Raw genomic sequence first — 17,835 nt, 5'->3', positions numbered from 1 at the left:
GTGTAACATTCAATTCTGCAGTGACTTTTACAGCTGTCATCTTATTTTTGTCACAATCCTCTTCAATAACTGTCTGTCACGATAACTCAACACAAATCTTTGTCTGCACTGGGACTTAGCGGATGATCATTTCCTCCCCTCCCCTCTCCCTGTACACAATATAAATTTTCAATATGGAGTCTCCTGAAACACCACACACTTCAACTGCCTGGTTTACAGAAGCACTAGACATATGAGCACCAGCAATTTACCCATGTTCAGAGTCACTTAGCTCCAACATAATGCACTTGCAACTATCCAAAACACAATTCTGATCACAGCTAACATTTGAAACATATAGAGGATACATTCAGGTGCTATTCATGGTCAAATGCAACAGCACAACCTGCAGGCTTGGCTAGCATCTGCATAAATGTTCAAGCATGCATTTCTGATGGTGTTTCCATATTTTGTCCAGCCTCAGCACATACAATGGCTACCACTACATTTTAATTATATAAATGATAAACAGCCTATTTTCTTTTATGTACATTAACTTGAAGATTTATAAAAAAAGGCTTCTGAAGTGGGGAAGAAAAAACAATTGGGAGTACACTGTACCAGAATGAGTAAGTACTGAACTTTGGTGAATGAGGACAGATTTTCTACATAAAAAAACATTTTTAAATTAAATGGAAATAGAATTTCCTGAGTTGGTGCAGTAAGGGATGGCAACAACACAGTGTAAACTAACCATACACCAAGGTGTGGGCTTTAGGGTGCCAAGAATTCTTGTTTTCTCATTGACTACAATACTGCTCATCACCAAACGAATTATTTTCCCATGACTAACATTTTTGAGAAAGTCATTGATGTATATCATGTGTTGTCTCTCCTGTTTGTACCGTGTCTGTTGGGTAGACATGGATGGAACCAGTCATTAAGTACATCTTTATTTGTAATGATTCTAGATTATTTAGAATAATATTATGAAAAGGAAAGTTGTTACTCATAATATTGTTACATTCCATCCTGGATTTTGCAACATTTGATTATTTAGCATAATGTTAATCTGTTTTACATATTTTTTTTAAATAATTACCGTCATGTATAAGTATATTCTGTTGGATATTTCAAAAACATACAGTGTGACATAAAATTCTAATCTGTGCATTATCATAATGCACTTGATATACATAAATGATTAAAAAGGACCACCAGTAAGGAATTCAATAAAATGCAATGCAATGTGTAATCACTCTCATCATATTGGATACCTTTTAAGGCAGCAGACAGGAATGTGTGTGTGGGGGGGGGGGGGGGGGGGGCGGGGGAACAGATAAAAATTTGGTACACAGATCACATACAATTCCCTGTCACATCACGCTGATCGAAATTAGTAGTGCTATGTGTACTCTAACAGTATGATGTAAACAATTCGTCAGGAGCTGTTCAACACTCAAACTGTGAATTATAGGCAAATATTTCCAGTGCCTGACAATTATAAGCAGATAAACTGTGGAATGGACACACAACCACCTTCAGCATTAACACTGTAAAGTAAAAGGATCAAAATACGGCATGCTCTAATGTTCTCAAGTTCATGCATAAAGGATCCAAAACGGCATGTTGATCATGAGTATCAAGAAGTGTCAACTTGTAGCATCCATAACAAAAGATTCATATTTAATTTGCTGTGTAATAAACTGATGAACTACAATAACAGCCTGCCCTGCAATAAGACTTTTTGCCCCTGGTAAAAATGCATAATAAGGAATAGTATAAGTAGTAGTGAATGGTGGTAGCAAATGTGTAATTTAATAGAATGCAGAAAATGATAAATACGTGACACAGAAGGCACAAATATTGAAACCACAGTCTGTGTAATTCAAATTATCCCTACATGCAACCATTAGAATTTATCAGTAATTCCAATTGCTTTAAAATTGTTACAGTGCATTACCAATCAAGCACTGACAAATTTTATGATATTAGTTTAGGCAGAAGAATACTTACGTTTCTAGGTAAAGAATATTCAAGATGGTACTACACATCATCACAATACAAAAAATTAAAATGATTTCTTTCAGAATGTCAAGTGCAGGGGTGAAGCCTTCGTTTATATTCAGCAACGAAATTACCAAAATTACCGTCAAACAGCTTAATCAAAATATTTAATAACCAAATACGGGAAAAATCTCCTCAATGACAAAATAAATTGGAAGATATCGCACATTATCGGCAATAACTAAAGATTAAATTGAAACATAATTAATCTAGGGCAATTGGAAATGTCGAGAGGAAAATTTGAATATCAGTAACAAGCATCTCCTTAACATCTTTACTTCAATTTTTGCAGTACTACTTACAAACTGGGACGTACACGATGTTTGGAGAATAATGCGCTCATAATTTGTGCTCGGCTACATATACACAGATATCATCGTCGCTTTTCTTGCACTGCATTTAATCAAACGATCAAGGCAACTCCTACTAAATGCTATATCAGTGATCTGTTTCTATAACGATACTACTGGCAACACATACTTCGCTCAGAAACTGACAAATCACGAAGACGCCAAGACCTATGTCAATACTTACCACGTTACTCTACGGACGCTATAACACAAACTTACAAACAACCGTACGGCAACGTATTTCAACACGTACTTTTGTGTTTCTTATTGAGGAACTGTGTGCCTTTATCTGTTCCAGCTTCTTTTAGGCCACTTCATTGCTTAAACTAAACACAATACCAACACAAAGTCACACCCACGCTCCTTTGTTATCCTATTATCCTTCAACATCTCTGATTCAGTGTCTCAAGTCCAAACTTCATGGCAGCCAACGCAACAGACCATATGTAAAGGTAAGCCATAGGGCACAAGGAAATCTCCGAAACAACGGTTAACGTACAGCACAAACAGAACTATTAATCGACGTCAGTTACTTGGCGTATTCATATTATGTAACGTGGTCAAAAATCTTACTTGCTCTATACAGAACAAAAGTCTCGGAACTAATCGTAAGCGAAAATGGAAAAATCACGATAAACTGCCTACTGTTAGCCCTCATATAATAAGATCCAGATGTCTTTGGCGAACTGATTGTAGAAATGTTACCGGTATGTGTAAGACAATATCATCAACAATAGTCTGTAAGTTACGAACGTTCTGTTCGTCCCTACGGCCAGTTTAGTACATTTTGTAAATACGAACGAAGCAGTTGGTAGTTCATGACAGGCATCGCGAAATTTATTAACAAAGAAAAGAAGAAAACAATTAAATACACATTACAAAATAAATATATGTACTTTCCTGTGCATCTGTAATTAGATTCTCCTGATCGGCAGAAACGTTGTGATAAAAAGCGGTTCTCATTTTGTCTTTAGTATTTTAATATTCTTTCTTGTCCCAGCCGTACGTGGACTGAGCAAGGAAGGCTAATTCAGTCTACGCTTTGCGCGTACAGTATACGTATCTTCTTATTCCTCTGCACTACAAGAACTGGGAACTGGTTCCAACGGACCTACATTGTAAATGTAGATATCAATGCCACGAGTTCTGCACAGCAATGTAAGATGTTGGGCAAATTCTAATTTTTAACTTAACATTGACTTTCTATAAACAATGATTACACAAAACACTTTAAGTTAAGCTACTGACAACCCAAAAATAGTACAGTCATAAATAATACATTGAACAAGAGCTGAACTGTACAGTGAATACATACTGTTGCAGACTGACTGTAACTTAAATAGATCGAGAATCTTGACACACTGATTAAAACCAATCAGTTCAATTAATCAGAACTAAAAGAACACATCTGCATATTTTATTAAGTAAGCAAGTGATGTTCTACACCCTTAATCTATGTCTAAGGGTTTACATTAGGTATGTAAGGTATTTCCTTTTAAATTAAGCTTTATTCAGACTGGTTCAAACGAACGTCCAGTTAAATTGGCCGTAACTGAAAATTGGTGAGTGCCACATAAAAACGAACAGAGCTACGTAAACGAACAGGAAAAAACGCCCTAATGTGGTGCACGACACTTATGTACATGAAAAATTTACTTGTGTAACAATTTTTTAAAAGTTGTGTATGATTGCGCCGTATCACTTTTTTAAATATTTATCGCAACGTGTATATGATAATGATTTGTAAGGTCGGAAAATGGCCAGTGTGGGGAGGCGTTCATCTGGAAAAAAAATATAATTTAAATGATGTCCATTTTGACGTAAATTCGTGAGAATTTCTGAAGATAAAATGTCGTATGTGCTCTCGAGCTTTTAAGTAGTCGGCGCATATGTGCTTCGTGGTCTTTTCGGTGCGCCAGTGGACCGGTGGTGAGTCAGTGTCGAATAAAGATCTGGAGGTATTTGCAGCTTTTGGCAGGAGTTCAACATAGTGGTTCAAGTGGCTCTGAGCACTATGGGACTCAACATCTTAGGTCATAAGTCCCCTAGAACTTAGAACTACTTAAACCTAACTAACCTAAGGACATCACACACACCCATGCCCGAGGCAGGCAGGATTCGAACCTGCGACCGTAGCAGTTCAACATAGTCTTCGGGCGGCAAGTCAGCCACAACATTTCAATACGGTAGGCAAAATCTTATGGGTGATCAAAGTCTGAGCAATGTTTTCAGGTGCGGTCAATCTTCGAGTCTCAAACGCTAATTTAACTTAGCGTAAGTGATAGTTATACGCTGAAGAGCCAGAGCAACTGGTACACCTGCTTAATATCGTGTGGGGCCCCCGCGAGCGCACAGAAGTGCAGAAACACAACGTGGCACGGACTCGACTAATGTCTGAATGTAGTGCTGGAGGGAACTGACGCCATGAATCCTGCAGGGCTGTCCACAACGCCGTAATAGTACGACGGGGTGGAGATCTCTTCTGAACAATACGTTGCAAGGCATCCCAGATATGCTCAATAATATTAATATCTGGTGAGTTTGGTGTTTAAACTCAAATAGTGTAGCAATCCTGGACGTGTGGGGTGTCGCATTGTCCTGCTGGAATTGTCCAAGTCCGTCGGAATACACAAAGGACATGAATGGATGCAGTTGATCATACAGGATGCTTACGTATGCGTCTCCTGTCAGAGTCGTTTCTAGAAGTATCAGGGGTTCCGTATCACTCCAACTGCACACGCCCCACACCATCACAGAGCCTCCACCAGCTTCAACAGTCCCCTCCTGATACGCACGGTCCATGGATTCATGAGGTGTCTCCATACCTGTACACGTCCATCCGCTCGATACATTTTGAAACTGGCTCGTCCGACCAGGTAACATGTTTCCAGTCATCAACAGTCCAATGTCGGTGTTGACGGGCCCAGGCGAGGCATAAAGCTTTGCAGTCATCAAGGATACACGAGTGGGCCTTCGGCTCTGAAAGCCCATATATGACGTTTAGTTGAATGGTTCACACACTGACACTTGTTGATGGCCCAGCTTGGAAATCTGCAGCAATCTGCGGAAGGGTTGCACCTCTGTCACGTTGAACGATTCTCTTCAGTCGTCGTTGGTCCCTTTCTTGCAGGATCTTTTACCGGCCGCAGCGATGTCGGAGATTCGATGTTTTACCGGATTCCTGATATTCATAGTACACTCGTGAAATGGTCGAACGGGAAAATTCCCACTTCATCGATACCTCGGAGATGCTGCGTCCCATCGCTCTTACGCTGACTATAACACCACATTCGAACTCAGTTAAATCTTGCAACCTGCAGTTGTAGCGGTAGTAACCGAACTAACAACTGCACCAGACACTTGTTATGTTATATAGGCGTTGCCGACCGCAGCGCCATATTCTGTCCGTTTACATATCTCTGTATTTGAATACGCATGCCTATACCAGTTTCTTTGGCACTTCAGTGTATTTTGTAATGAACTTTTCTGAAAGGTGCTGCAGCATCATAGATGAACTTAAACGTTAACGCTTATGTGAGACTTGGATTGTGTTTCTGCTTTCATGTTAGCTTATGTTGTGGCGGACTCGAGTATTAATATTTGTAAATTATACCTCTGAACTTTGTTTACATTCTTATCACTTAGGAACTGTTATCATCTCTGATTTTGTTCACATATGGCGTGTTCATGCAATCTTAACTGCACTCAGCTTCAGCTTTAATGTGGAAACTAATGTGCTTATAATTACTTCATATAAGGTCATCAAACTTTGTGTTTTAAACTGAACAGAGTATAGAATCTAAATTATCTCCTCCACTGTGTTGACTTCATTAATTTGTTCCTACCTAGTTACCATTTATTTAATTAAACTTATTTATTTCTTTGTTTTTAAATACACTTACGGTAAACAAACCACAACACAAGGTAAAGCTGTACGACATTAACGAAAGTTGGCAGGCGAGCTTCTACAGCTGAGAGATGAAATCTAATCAAATTTAGCGCCAGTCACATAAGAGCGCGCTAGAAGCGACACTATCAGGGTACAAATCAGATTTGCTTTAAATACACGCTGTGACTGTCGTGAGCGTTAGTTACCTTGGAGATTGGACGTGCTGAGTTCATGCTAGTCAAGAACGTCTTTAAGGCGATAAGACGTCATTATCGACACTTCACTGAGTTTTTTTAACAAGGTTGTGTAACAGGGCTACGGGAAACTGGATGTTCCTTCTGCGATATTGCAGAAAGACTTGGCAGCAATGCAGCCACTGTACGTAATTGCTGGCAGCGGTGGTCACGAGAACGTACGCTCGAAAGAAGACCGGGGTCAGGACGGCCACGTGGTTCTACCTAGAGGTGGAGACATCGTGTTTAGCGTATGGCTCTTGCGCACCGTACTGCATCTGCAGCAGCAGTTTGAGCAGCAGTTGAGGCCGCAGTGACACAACTAACTGTTACAAATCGGTTACTTCAAGGACAGCTCCGAGAGAGGCGCTCTGTAGCGTGTCTTCCACTGACCCCAAACCAACGCTCATTTTAGGGCAGGGTGGAGGTCTGTTGTGTTTTCTAATGAAATCTGGTTCAACATCCGTGACAGTGATGGCTGTGTGACGGTTAGAAGGAGGTCTGTTGAGGGCCTGCAACCAACCTGTCTGCATGCTAGACACTGGATCTACACCTGAAGTTATGGTCTGGGGTGTGCTTTCGTATAACAGCAGGATCACTCTCGTGGTTATCCCACTCACCTGGACTGCAAATCCATACGTCAGTCTGTTAATTCGACCTGTAGTGCTGCTATTCATTAACAGCATTCTAGGCGGTGTTTTCTAACAAGATAACGCTCGCCCACATATCGCTGTTGTAATCCAACATGTCCTACAGGGTGTCAACATGTTGCGTTGGCCTCCTCGGTTACCAGCTTAGTCACCAATCGAGCACATATGGGACGTCATAGGACGGCAACTCCATCGTCCAGCACAGAGGGCATTAACCGATCCTGAACTGACCGACCAAGTGCAAAAATCATGCAACTCCATTCCACTATCCAGTACCTGATCAGCACAATACATGCACGTTTGCATGCTTTCATTCAACATTCTGGCGGTTACACCGATCTTATATTAATCTGTGAACTTGCACTGTTAATCACTTAAAATATTGGCTAGGCAAATGTATTCCCGAAATTTCATTACTTAACATTAATTATTTTTAGGTGTTGTGATTTTTTTCCGTCAGTGTACAAGCATAACTTTCTCTGTAATCGGTGCAGGCTTGGTAAAACCGAATTTAGATAGCTAGTGTTGTTATTAGGGCGTATACGCAGCAGTGTACGACACATCTCTAAACCCGTAGAACCATACTTTGTCTTCAGAATATTTCACTTACCGGAACCCCAAATAAAGCTCTATATTCATTTTGAGAACATTGACACCACATATATTGATATATCTCAAAGGAGGTAAGCCTAGAACACTTGTTTGTTCTTTCCGTTGACCTCCGAGTCTGCATGTGTACTCTACACCTTCAGTCGGTCCTTTACATTCCGCCTGGGCGCATACAACTGTGTGATTTCTCTCCTCCCCTTCCTCCTCCCCACCCCCCTCTCCCGTCTGTTAAGATCTAACACATCTTGCCACTGAATGTGTTGCAGTGCATAATGTTGCTTTATACTGCTTTAGCTATGTTCACCGATGTTCTGCAAAATAATGAAAGGATATTGTGACGTAATATTGCAGTCTCTCAACTCACCAATCCGCAGTTACAATTATGATGCATTCTTAATTTTCGAAAGCGATTGTCGCGTGCAACAAGCAGCTCCCCATGTTTTACTTCTTCATTATTGTTTTGACGATTGCCTCATGAAGACATGGTGTAATGTGTAACTGATTGGTCTTGTGTGCCACTGAGTGTCACGACGCTCCTTTCTCCTGTTGGTATAGTGAGAATGCTAATTCACATAGCACTTTAAGTTTGGTAGTATGATGTAGAATTAAAAAACAGACCTCGAAGTCGTGGCGAAAAAACAAAATGTATGTCAGTGTACAAAGCATGTTAGAGCAGAAAAAAACAATGTTTCAAACAACGACACAGGGTCTCAGGGAGCGTCTCTTGCGACTTACAGTATAGTCTGTGGGATACAGTCATCCTCCTACAGTACAGGTGATGACACTTTAAACTGGTCTGTGCAGTTGATCAATACCTGTATATTTAATAGGATTGTCACGTGTGCTCGATGCCGCCAAGCAGATGGTATTTGTTTTCTGTGTATGGGAAGAGATATATGCAGTAAAAATCTTATCGAGTTCTATGTCGGATGAAGTTAGTGGAGCTTTTATGTTTCGTAATTTTTCTCTGTTGGATGGTATAGAATAACGACGATAGCATGTTGCGCTGATAGACGTGAATGGGAGCTGAGGGACGTGGATCTGCTTTGGACTGCAGTATCTGTATGTGGTTTGGGGATGCAACACAATAAGCCCATTTCCACCAAATGGTCAAAATACACTCCTGCCGCACTGACTCAGGTCGCTCTGTTTCTACACAGGTTGCAGAAGGTGGTGGATATGGTTCAAAAATGGCTCTGAGCACTATGGGACTTAACATCTGAGGTCATCAGTCCCCTAGAACTTAGAACTACTTAAACCTAACTAACCTAAGGACATCACACACATCCATGCCTGACGCAGGATTCGAACCTGCGACCATAGCGGTCGCACGGTTCCAGACTGAAGCGCCTAGAACCGCATGGCCACACCGGCCGGCATGGTGGATATGGCTTTCTATGACTTCCATCCAGTTCCAACTTAAATTGGAACGATCTCATGCGCAAAGCTGCGGAAATGGCAGGAGTCGCAAGATGCGTAGGGACTGATAAAACCACGTTGGAATTTTGCTATAGCAGACAGGTTCGAGAAAGCTGACTCGTTTCGAGAGTGCCAGAAATATGATTCACTTGTGGCTGTAATCATTAGAGGACTTCTCCATAGGATCCAACGCAGGTACGTGGTTGAATGCAGAGACTTGATTCCAAATCATAGACATCATTTTTAGCAGATAGCATAACATTAGAGATCTGAAAACCTAGTGTACATTTCTTACAAACTCAATCAGCACACCATCTACTACTGCATGTGATCCTTCTCAATCAGTCATCGCCTATAGCTCAGTGGATATATCGCAGAACCTCTGAAATGGTATCAAGACAGAATGTGGCTCGGAGCACTATGGGACTTAACATCTATGGTCATCAGTCCCAAGACAGAATGTGAGACAGAATGTGTTACAAATACTGGAGAAATATCTAGTGGTGGCGGCGTGAGGGAGTTGCAAATAGCGGTTTCATACCATGTTCCTTAGCCGAATCACTTTCAAAATTTAGAGATTTTTTGATGAGGTTGCATCGTGGGGTACGTGTAACCGGACTGCTGGTCTGATAATATACACTCCTATGATCACCATCTCGGTATTAGTATGGAAAAATCACGTGATTCGTAGGTAATGCCATATGTGGATTTATAAAGCTGGTATAGCTTTTAACATGGACAATTGTGTGCACATGTAGATCCAAGACCGCTTGTGACAGTAAGTAAGACACGGTGGAAGCACTTGCAAGAATAACTTACGAGACATGTCCACCCATCATTGATTTTCGGTCAGTATTATTTCGTATCGCCAGCGATCAGTTACTGACGAAGTATTATACTTAGTAGTAGGGGGTGCATGATAGGTTCGCCATGAGCATCCGTCGCATAAAGTATGTGTTTGTGTTCCAACATGTGCAAAGGAAATGACTATGTCGATTCGTAAGAAAGGTATGGATTTGAAGTCAAGTACTGTGATAGCAAAGGCAAGAGTATGTCAAGTCATAAGAATGGTACTGATATTTCTATTTCCAGAGCCACAGCCGTCAACAGGGTGTATTTCTGATACTTCACTCATTGTCGAATGTCATTCAACTGAAACCACAATTGTAACATTTAGTTGTAAGTACAGGGATAAAATATATATGTGACCGATTTCTTAGGATGATGTGCGAGTTTGGCATGCAGCGCTGGTGATCTGTATGGGGATGATTCATGTTTCCTGTTCACAACAGGAGCTGTCTGAATGGAGAGGCCTGTTGGAGTGTAGGAATGTATATGACTTAACCATGTTGTCCTGATGTGTAGATGATGAAATACCAAACTAATACTTAGTATGCGTTGGATAGCTTTCGTGATCGCGTGGAAATTTGAGAAGATTGAATATGGAGGTGTGTTTGCACTGGACTGTTATTCTCTCCCATGTAAATTATTCAATTGACTGCTTCTGCACATTTATTTAGTCGAGAGAAGATCGCTTGTGGTGTGTGCATCTAGCGTGTGGAAGACATGTTTGACAGTTCCCTAGACATGAGAAACACCTTAGTTGACCTTGTAAATTATAGGTATGATTTGGAATCTGCTACATCACCGACATCGGTATTTGCGAGTGGAAATATCAGTTTTCTCTATTTTCTTAGAGTTTCTGTATAAATGTATTCACAGACATGACAAGTTTCTAGTTAGTCAATGGTTTACAGCATGTCCCACCTAGCTTAAGTTTCAGGTTTGTAGATAAATAATTTCCAGTCTACATCTTTGGCATTATGTTGCATGAGCGATCGGTACGATACTACTGTGTGCTTGATATTGAAAAGCAGCCTGAAAATGGTATAATATTATGGCAAACCATGCAAAAATGCATGTGTTCTTGTAGTCCCAAAGTCTGGAGATGGGTGTAGAAAAGCAAGCAAGCAAGCAGGTCCAGACCAGAAACAGCAATGCATTTGTGCCAAGGGGGAACTAGCCCGAATTTGTAGAACAGTTCTGAGAGTGTCTTAAGTCCACTGAGGGCGCTCTGGTCACCCGTTGGGGGTTGATGACCACCGACCTCTCAGGGAAATATCTAGTGCTGTGAAGAGTGTATACGGTGCTGTCTGTCTTCGCAGTATATGTAAGAATGATGTAAAAAGGGCTGATTTTGTAGGTGCAGGATATGAATTGTATGTTTACTACATTGACGTGGTACGCAGTGATATATTGGTGGGTTGGAGATCTGTTTCACACTCTAATATTCAAACTCCTGACCTCAGTTGGGAGAGCAGTGTAATTGAGTGAGAGTCTTTCCCTATTTGACGATCTGTAGGCCACTTTGCAGTGTTTAATTGTAGAAGCAATATGGTAATCTGTACAAAATACAATCATAATGCTCTATCCATTCACAAGACATCCAGGATGTAGGAGTATCTACAAACTGATTCGAACAAGATGGAGGCAAGGTACGTACAGAATGTTCTGAGAAAGCAAGTGTTCAAAGACAATTTGAAACAGACCCTCCATCTTTGGTGGGGATGCTGTCACTCATCCACCACTGTGGCATTAGGACATCTCCAGATCTGTAGCTGTACGATACTGAAAATTCTGGCCATTTTTTTCTCTTCTGTAAGACAGTGCTTCGAATTCTGTTTGTGTAATTGTTCTGATTTCCCCATGTGTGTGCTTAGAGAATGCTCTCTTTCCAAACAATAAGAATGCTTTTATGATTAACAGTGTTTTTCTGAGCTTGCACAGGCTTTTAGTGGTGAGAATGTTTGACATTTCTGAGATGTATATTGATAGCAAGACGAACATTTCACACTATGCGTCAGCCATGTTGGGTATGCATGCATGACCAGACGCAGCTCGCATGGCCCGTTAAGGTCACTAGGAACAATGCAGCCTCTGCTATTTTGGGACAGATTTCTGCAACGTCTGTGAGGGTGAGTCGCTTGGCAATTAGGTCTTCACTGGACCACAGGTGGAGAGAGGGATCACCCCAGCAATAGTAAACACACGAGCTACCCAGAAGCATCTCACGTATGGAACCGGCATGAGCGCGCCTTGGAGTTCTGTGAGGTCAGTATAACACTCGAAGAACTCTAACTGTGTACCCGAAAATACATGCAACGTTCACCTACTTGTTTTAGGCAGCAGCGGCATGAGAGCAATGGCTCGCGTTCGGTGGTGGCTCACGGGGGCGTTGACATGCGAACGTCCTTTGAGTGTCTGTGCTCTGCAAATAGGTCTTTACTCCAGTCGTGTCAGCAACAGTGCCTGGGTGATCACGTATTTCAAGAGGAATTTCTCAGGTGTCAAGTATGAAAGGGATGCCGCCACCTCATGCTTGAGGGACCGGTACGGGCACCTGTGCATGGCTTGGCAGCCGATGGCCGCGTCACTTCGCAGGGGGTTGCTAGTGCATCCCAACTTCTGGGAGTGTGTGTGGTAGCCTCCTATGTGATCCAGTGGACAGGGGGCAGCAGGCGGTGCCTGTGCATGTTGTTTGCATGTCTGTTGCATTATTTTGCAAGTAGGTCTGTAGGCTGTGCTATACATTATTTGGACAGTTAATGAGTTGATTTTGTGTCAGCACATGAGTGTACGGCATCATTTGGGAGAAGGTTGCATGTGTGTGTGTGTGCTGTGTAATGAAATTATTTCGGTAATTTGTTTGGGAGTCTGCAGAGCATTATTTCGGTAATTAACGAGAGTTTACAGGTCTGTAGGCTGTATGACATGACCCCAAGCGTGTCAGTGTGTGTTTTGTATCAGTGTGATAAATATACTATCTAAAATCCATCCCTAAATAAATTGTTCCAAAATAAATAAAGTACACTCCTTCCTCTCTCCAGCAGCCATGCACAGGCTGAGTCATTTTCCCCTCCAGACAGCCATCTTGGGTTATGTCATGTAATGAACAACAGTGCTCTCTGGTGGTGGTACAGTGTACTGGATCAATTGGACTCTGAACCCCATGGCGACCACACTGTTTCCCATCATTTTCCCCTGACATCTTGGATTATGTCATGGAATGGACGACAGTACCGTCTGTTGGCAGTATTGTGTACTAGGTCAGTTGGACTCTGGACCCCATGGCGACCACACTGTTTTCCGCCATTTCTCCCCACCCCAGACCGCTGTCTTAGATTACATCATGGAACGGACGACAGCGCCCTCTGGTGGTAGTATTGTGTACTGGGTCAGTTGGAGTCTGGACCTCGTGGTGAACACACTGGATGGCTGTACTGCACCAAATTGTTTAAATAAAGACTGCATGTATAATAAAGACTTATGTCCAGCACAGGTCAAGTCCTTTTCCTGCCAGTCCATAGGAAGAGGTGGCGGTTGGATGACTTAGGTTAGTGGAGGTAACCCAAGTGCCCTTTCTTTCCCGCTGTTTTCTTAAGTTAGTGGAGATAGCCCAAGTGACCTTTCTTTACTGCCAAAATTAAAATTTCTTGCCAATTCCTAGAAAGAGGTGGCAGTCAGATGACTTAGGTTAGTGGAGGTAGCCCAGTTGACCTATCTTCCCGCCAAAATCCACCACCTTGGATGATCTCATGGCCGCCATCTTGAATGACTTCATGCGGTGTTGCCAAGTCTACAGGCCGCCATCTTGGAAGACGTCATCGCCGCCAACTTGGATACATCTGGCAACAATGGAGAGTGGGGTGGTGCAAGTGACATGCAAGTAGAATGCATCAGTAAATCTTGAGCTGACATTATATTGTGATCACTTGCTTGAATGGCTCCTGTATGTATACCAGTTGTTTAGCTTCATAAGAGACTTCTATGTATCAGACTCACACAATCATGACTGTCTCAGTTCGAATGAATGTACAGCCCAAAAGACGACTGGACAGAGTATTGTTTTTAAAATGGTTTTACGTTGTCGTAAGACTGTGAAGTCAAGCTGTTCACAGTGCATCCTACAACTGCTATACTGCACATGAATGGATACAAAATGTACAAAGACTGTCACCTTCCTTAACTACTGTACAAGACTGACTGACACGAAATTAATGAGCCTCTGCAACAAGTGTAGTATGTTCATTTCAGTGAGTCCTATCTCATTGTTTTGGTATAAAATCAAAACGCTCTAATGAAGATAATCTAAATGTGTCCTCTACATATATGGAAATAGACGTGCACAATCAAATCACCGTCAGAGTCTCAGCAGATGTCACATAAACCATTTCCGAGCCATATTGCCCCACACAACTACCTTCACAACTTCGATTAAATGGCATTCGATATGCACCGTTTCTTGCCTCATATAATAACGCCAATAAATTTGTGAAGTATAAACGAACAAATTAAGCAAGTCAGTTAATGTCTATTCTGATACTTCGAGATAAGTTGAAACCATTCTTTTAAGAACGGATAGCAGTATGAACAAAACAACAATCTATCTACTTATGACCCCTGGTACAATGTCTGCCAGCTTCTGTGCTAATTTTCATGGCAAGGTACTTCGTGACAGATAGCCGATCAGTGATCTGAAACTTCATGCTATGATTCACATTTGACATTACCGTAGTCCTCTGCAGCTACAACGCATTATATACTTCCTGGCAAATTGAAACAATGTGCTGGATCGGAGCTCGAACGCGGAACTTTACTTTTTGTGGGCAGTGCAGTTACTGGTTGAGCTATTTAGACGTGACTCACAACCTTTAGCTCTCAGCTGCACTTCCTCCAGTGCCTATTTTCTGCTATCCAAACTTCACAGAAGTTCTCCTGCATATCTTCTGAGATTGCCAACTCCTGGTAAAAAAAAATGATATTGTGGAGAAATGGCTTAGTCAGAGTCTAGAAGGCAATATCCAGAATTAATCTTTCAGCCTGCAGGGGAGTGTGCGCCCTTATGAAAACATGCATATTATTTGAAGGAGTTACACATGGCAACATATCAGGACGACACAGAATTAGCTGTCAACTTGAGTGGTTCCACAAATAGAGATTTATGATCTGGAATTTCTTTTTGGAACATGGATAAACGGTATTGTTCTCTCTCGATGGCTCGGTTCAACTGGTTGTCTCACTTTGCACGCCACATTGCTGCTCCTGCTTTCCTCCAATCAGCCTTAAGAAACTGCTGGAGATGGTTTATGGTGTAGGCTTTCTACACTCAGTCGAATATGTTTGCTATATGCCACATCGGTTACATATGCAGTGTGGCTATAAAATAACGAGGCTAACGCTGTCACAGAGTAAGAACGCATGTGCCAATGGTGAACGCTAGCTGTGAAGCGTGAAGCCTTCTCAGTCATATGCGGCATCTCTGGTGTCTGTAGATAAATCTGTCTGGCCGTGGCATACCTTCGCGTAAGAGCTGTTACTTTATTTTGCCGGAAAATGATAAGTGTAATCACAGTGCAACGAATTGTCGTGAAGTTTCACATGAGATTTGGAAAAACTGCCACTGAAAAATATATTTTACTAAAATAGTGTACGGCGAAGACCGTTATCACGCACGCGAGTTGTTGAGTGGTCCAAGCATTTCCGAGATGGTCTAGAAAACGTTGAAGCTGACTCGTACCTGGAACGCCCTTCAACATCAAAAACTGATGACAATATCGAAAAGGTAGGTAATCTGATCTGATCTGACCGTCGGTTAAGTATCCGATCGATTGCTGAAACTGTAGGAATTGTCACGGAATGCGAAAGGCAAATTTTACATAATCAGTTTAATATAAGAATGAGGTGTACGAAACTGGTGTTGAAAATTCTTGCGATCGAACAGGAAGAAGATTGTGTGAAATGTTTATACTGACGCTTTGAATACCGTTGCCAGTGGTGCTGATTTCTTGGAAAGACTGATAACATGTGACGAATCTTGGTTTTTCACTTATGATCCAGAAATCAAGCGCTAACTCATGCCCTGGAAGGGCCCAACTTCAACGAAAGCGAAAAAAGTTCGAGTGAGCAAATCAAGATTCAAAGCGATGACGATTGTTTATTTCGATGTTCATGGAACTGTGCTTTTCCACCCGATCCCTTAAGATCAGACCATTAATCAGCAATACTACCTTGAGGTTATTTCTCAGCTGCATGAGAAAATAAGAAAAAAAAAGACCCGAGTTGTGGAAGAACAAGCCATGGGTTCTGCATCAAGACAACGCACCAGCCCATACCACATTGTCTGTACAGAAGTTTCTAGCGAAGTACAGCGTTCCAGTGTTAGACCACCGACCTATTCGCCTGATCTAGCACCATGTGACTTTTATCTATTCTCCAACATCAAATCTGAATTAAAAGCAACGAGGTTTCCGTCCGCTGAAGCAGTGAGAGGAAAAGTGGCACGGTCATCAGGGAGCTTACAGAGGAAGCTTCCCAGGACTGTTTCCATCAATGGAGACTTCACATGGAGCGTTGTAGGGATAGAGGAGAGGGCTATATTGAGGGTGAAAATAACTAAATATGTATCTTTCTGAAATAAAATGTTCTGCAGCAATGGTCCCGTTATTTTATAGCCACACCTCCTACAATGGCTTTCAAATACTGGAAATTGACTGACTCAGGAAATGTCATGGGATAACGGGGCAGGTGTGTTGTATACACACCACACGCCCCCTGTGCCAGCTACAATTGTACAGGAGATCTTCTGAGAAGAGGTTGTGCAAGTTATTTATGTAACATGCAACGTCCTCGTGAGCTGACGCCATCCGAATGAGGTATGGTGGTCAGTGCCCAATGGATGGGAGTTTCCATTTCGACAGTGGTGTAGGAATTCGGCTTCACGCGTTCAACCGTATCCAGGATGTGTCGTGAATGGTTGAATGAGGGTGTCACAGTCCACAACGGATGAACTACTGGCCGTCCAGCCACCCTTGATGATCATGGCCTGCGACATCTGAGACTGATCGTCAATAGTTACGAAGGGCAACAGAGCGACAAATCACGGCTCAGTTCAGCACAGGACTTGCTACAACGTTTTCCGGTGGACAGTCCGTGGCAACAAAGGTTCCATGGGATATGGCAGCCGGCGAGGCTCATGGTTGCCCCTGTTAACCCAACGTTACTGGGCACAACGGCTTGCTTTTGTCACCAGTCACCAGGGACAGGCACTGGAACAATGGCGTACCGTGATATGGTCGGACGAATCACGATTTCAACTGCATCATGCTGACGGAGGGCACCATATGTGCTACAGACCACGTGAATCGATGGATGTCGCCTGCCAAGAAGTTGTGGTCCCAGGTGGTGGTGTCTGTGTTATGGTCTGGGGTTCATTTTCCTCGTACAGAATGGTCACCCTGGTTGTCCTGGAAAGGTCTTTGGACAGTCCGCCATATGCTGGGCTGCTCGGGGACCATCTCTACCCATTTTTGTTCTTCAAACACCCTTACAGTTCTGTAGTGTTTCAAGATGATAATGCGCCCCCACATTGCTCCCATGTCATCTGGCAATGGTTCCAGGAACATGCAGGGGAGGTCCAAAGACTGAGATGGCCACTCTGGAGCCCAGATTTGAACCCCATCGAGCATATCTGGGATGTAATTTAACGCAGGCTCTGTACCATGGATCCATCACCAACAAACAGACCGGAGTTGGCTGCCAGTCTGCAAACGATTTGTTGTTAGCTGTTTTCAGAGGAATAC

At 42.3% G+C, this 17,835-nt stretch overlaps 1 protein-coding gene across 5 annotated transcripts in view; it reads right to left on the bottom strand.

The window, feature by feature from the left end:
* LOC126162612 (lysophosphatidylserine lipase ABHD12) overlaps window positions 1-2,892 on the bottom strand; it is a 107,151-nt gene extending 104,259 nt beyond the window's left edge. Inside the window, exon 1 of one of the 5 annotated variants that reach the window (XM_049919224.1) lies at window positions 2,581-2,892. The gene's annotated coding sequence lies outside the window, so the exon portion shown is untranslated. Of the gene's footprint in view, window positions 1-2,348; window positions 2,515-2,580 lie in introns of those variants that run through there. The other 4 variants (XM_049919225.1, XM_049919222.1, XM_049919223.1 and 1 more) reach the window with 4 other exon arrangements.
* Between the last annotated feature and the right edge of the window lie 14,943 nt (window positions 2,893-17,835).

This window comes from Schistocerca cancellata, chromosome 2 (genome assembly GCF_023864275.1).
Source record: "Schistocerca cancellata isolate TAMUIC-IGC-003103 chromosome 2, iqSchCanc2.1, whole genome shotgun sequence".
NCBI lineage: Eukaryota > Metazoa > Arthropoda > Insecta > Orthoptera > Acrididae > Schistocerca > Schistocerca cancellata.
The sequence above is the reverse complement of the archived record's forward strand: the minus strand, read 5'-3'. Positions and strand labels throughout refer to the sequence as shown.